This window comes from Excalfactoria chinensis, chromosome Z (genome assembly GCF_039878825.1).
Source record: "Excalfactoria chinensis isolate bCotChi1 chromosome Z, bCotChi1.hap2, whole genome shotgun sequence".
NCBI lineage: Eukaryota > Metazoa > Chordata > Aves > Galliformes > Phasianidae > Excalfactoria > Excalfactoria chinensis.
Genome location: NC_092857.1, coordinates 72906249 through 72910395, shown reverse-complemented (window position 1 = coordinate 72910395; position 4147 = coordinate 72906249). Strand labels below are relative to the sequence as shown.

General features: G+C 49.5%; 1 pseudogene; it reads right to left on the bottom strand.

The window, feature by feature from the left end:
- Positions 1-1981: 1981 nt before the first annotated feature.
- Positions 1982-3904, bottom strand: LOC140264396 (kinesin-like protein KIF2A pseudogene; annotated as a pseudogene).
- Positions 3905-4147: the final 243 nt, after the last annotated feature.

The following is a 4147-nucleotide window of genomic DNA, read 5'->3' as shown; positions in this document are numbered from 1 at the left end:
GAAAGAATTTTCATGAAACCTTTGCACCTGGACAGGCTGTGCCCTGTGTGTGCGTGTGAATACGCCTAACCAACATTTCCAGACCCCAAGTACAGAGGGGTCCTGCAGCTACAAACTCATGGAAGCCAGACACAGTGTCATACCTAAAGTACAGGGAATAGACAGAATGGGTTTTGCACTCTCCATATAAACAGGAGTTAGGTTTAGAAAGCAAAGGAAAACACGTAAATGAAGATCATCAATGAAACAAAAGAGGTCAATCAACACATCGTGTAACCACGAAAAATGAAGACAGGCTAATTTAGTTAATTCGTTTTGCATCTGCTTTAAACAGCAGCAGGGTGTGCTCATGAGTCACTGTGAGCTTCATGTGAGCAGCCCCCCGAACGTGAGTATAAACAAAGAATAAAATTCATTTTCCTACTCACTGCAAACCACCGCACCCTGGTAAGACTTTGTTCCAGCTCATTAACACCGTGTTTCTAGAACTGTGCCCAACTCAATTAATTCATAGCCCCTTTTGCCAAAACAGTTCATGCTAATGATTTATAACTAATGCACGGCCGCAGCTGAGAATAGCAAGAACTTAGACCTGGAGCAAGCACGGCGACAGCCCAAAGAGCAAACCTACCATGTGCCCTGCATGGGAGACACGTCCTGCACCAGCTGGAAGTGACCGTGCCACTTCCAAGGGACTGCAGAGCCAGCGTGCTCCCACAGACGGCCCCACACCACAGGTACCAGGCCTTTACACCTGGTCCATTGCGGAGTCCAGCACCTCACATAGAAGAATCCAAGGGAAATGCCAGGGGAGGAACCTCAGCAACACTTCTAGAAAGGAGAAAACCCTTCTGTTGTAAATCCCTGCATACAACACACCTGTATCTTAATCTGGCAAGTAGTACCTATGTCTCATTGCATCTCTGAACGCTACAGGCTGCTGAAACCAGGAATGCCGAAACAAGCAGAATACCAACACACAAATGCTTGCAAGGTGCACTGAAGCTGAAAAGCACAGCATATTATTACTGCTAGGAGATGACCGGCATTTAAACAACACTCGGTGTCTAATAATTTCATCATTGAAAGCAAATTCCTGGCCTCCTTGAGAGCCTGCTCAAGTCCTTCCATTGACTTCCTCACCCACTGGATCAGATGATTCAACTGCTCAGCAGGATAAATGGGTGGATGGGACCAACGGCCAGAGAGAGATTAGACAGTGTGAGAAAACAGGGAGATTACCACCAACTAATTAGATACAATTTATACTATTTGATTTCTTCCACTTATTTACCTTTTCAAGAACTTACACTAATTAATTTCTTTCTTCAATAACACGCATAGATATGAGCTTGATGCTTTAACCCCTAAGAAGAGCGAGTTTTGCAGGGCATGCCATTGGGAGGAAGCACTGCCTCACACCATGAGCAGCACTTGCACTGATATGCACTGCATCAGATGGAGCACTGATGGATGCACTCATCAGGTCTCCGATACCGAGCACCATCCTGCTGCTTCCCTCTGCAAGCCCTGCAGGCACAGCTTCTCCTCCTAACCTGGGAACGCAACTTTTCTCTTGTTGGATTTTGACAGAACCCTTGAGGGGCCACATCTAGGCAGGTACTGACGAATATCTGTGTGTGTGTGTGTATATATGCATATAATTTTACAGGCGCGAGAGGGGAAACCTGCCCACATGACGTGAGATATATTCTCTGTAAATTCTTAGCTTTTCCTACAGGTTAGATCCTCACAACTGCAGAGTTTAACTTGCTGCAATGAAAAACACCTGGCAAAAAACAACAGGGCTATTCTCCTACAAGTTTCAACTACTATTTTCAAGGAATAAAAACTCAACCAGAATGTTCAGGCAGATGCCATTTAATGTTTCATAAGCACTACAACTGATGGGCAGATGAAGCAGTGGCAGCGAACAGCTCTCTGCACCCACCAGCCTCAGAAGCTGGGGTTCTGGCACAGCTTACATTGCACGGGACCTCTTAGTGCAGCTCTGGTTCCTGTCCTGTTCCTCCTTGTCCTGTATCCTCCTTTGGGATAATCTGACCTTTTCTCGAATCTCAGTCAGGATGCCAATTTCTTGATCCAGGAATGACTCAAACTGTGCAGCATATATATCCACATTCCTGACTGTTCTTTCAGCAACCTGTAAGAGTTCTTTCAACCATCGCAGAGATTTCTGATGCTTCTCCGTAACTGTTTCCTCATTTATCTCTTTTCTCTTTTTCAGGTTGTCCCCCTTGCCATTCAGAGTAAGTGCCTTGGGTAACGCTCCCCTGTCTGCCTGCACCCCAAACTGCTGCTGTTGTGGTAAGCTGGACACAACCTGGAAAGGCTGTTTGAGGGAATTTAAATCCACAACCAGCTCCTTCACACGGTTGGCATACCGCAGGGTGTTAAGGGTGTGCTCACAGGATCTTATTCCTGGAGAGACAGTGGCAATCATGCAGGTGTATGAGTTTTCTCCTATAAGAGAGTCCCTCAGGACTTGGGTGAGCTTGCTAGCCCTGAATGGGGTGTGGGCTTTGTTAAGCCCCAATGCCCTGATACATTCCTTGAGTGCCAAGAGGCTTTTATTAATGTCAGTCCCCTCCAGCCTCGTTCGCTTGTCTGCAGTTGTGACATCAGCTCCTCTTTCATTCCCAGCCAGATCAATTAGGGAAAATTTGGCATACAGCTGTCCTCTCCTCTTGAGTATGATCTGGAAGATGGCATGGCTCCGGGAGGACTGAGTGTTGGCTGAAGTCTGGCCTGCCATGCGGCAGTTGCTGCCTGTTTCAATCAGCCTGACGGCATCTTCCACGCTGGTGACCTCTTCTTCACACAGCCCTACCACGTGGGTCTGCTTTTGACCATCTTCTAGCACCCTCAGCTGCTTCTTCCCGTTCAGCAGGTCAAACACTTTGCCTCTATAAATCTCAAAGAAGGCCCCGTAGACCCCAAGCTCCAGTTTCTGATAATTAGGGTACTGCAGCCTGCGGAAGACATCCTCAGCGACCAGGACATAGATTCCTTTGCTAGTGATGCTTCCCCGCATGGTGTGTGTCTTGCCGCTGCCCGTCTGGCCATAGGCAAAGCAGGTGGCCATGCCCCCCTGGAAGATGATATCCACAAGGGGCTGGGCAGTGTGCCTGTACACCAACTCATTGGCAGCATGGCCATCAAAGGCATGGTCAAAGCGGAAGACCTGGTTGTTCAGATACTGTGTGAGATCCAACTTCTGCTTGGCTTCATGCACAGTCACCATGCCCTGGCAGGACACTGTAACCACATCAGTGTCATTGAGCTCGACCTCCCGCTGGTTCAGGGGCCGCTTGCGGATGCACACACTGATGCGGCGCGGCTGACATGGCATGGAGGTCCACGGCGTTTTACCATTCAGGAGGTTGCGGCACTCCTGGATCATGGCCACTATGTCAGTCCTGGCACGGAGTGACGTGCTGTCCTTCTGAACTGGCTTCTCCTGCACATCCAGCTGATGGTATTCCTGCTGTTTCGGCAGCCTTTCCATCTGCCACATGCATGGTGATGCCCACCTGGTTGTGGACTGAGGCTGGGCAACCACAGGGCTCCCGCTGTCCCAACACTCCTCCACATTGATGGGCTGTGGCCGCCTTTCACTCACTGGGCTCCACTTCCTTCTGGCTGGCAGCGAGGTCTCGGCATTGCTTGTCGATCTGCTCCTTGGGGCTAGTTGAGGGTTGAGGTCAAAGATGACCTGGAGATCCACCTGTTTGGCCTTTCTGATTCCCTTCTCAAGCCATTCCACAGTGATACTGGAGGTGCTTTCATGGAGCTTTGTCACTATTGCCTGATGTGGGCTCCCACTGCTGCGCTTGATCTCCACACAACTGCCCAGCTGGATAAGCCCAAACTTGCTGGCCATGCTGTTCGTAGGCCCTGGATACAGATGGGGCAGGCAGTCTTGGGTCTCACTCCTGAGGGCTCAGCGCTCCGGAACCCAGCACCGTGTCACAGTGGTTGCTGTGGAGCTGGAGTCAGCTTAGAAGTGGAACAAAGATGGGCTTTTAATATGCTGCTATGAGTGGAAGGAACATCTAAGGCTGCCATTACCTGAAAATGCCTATTGGAGCATCCGGGCTGGCGTGCAGCTATTGTAACACGTCGT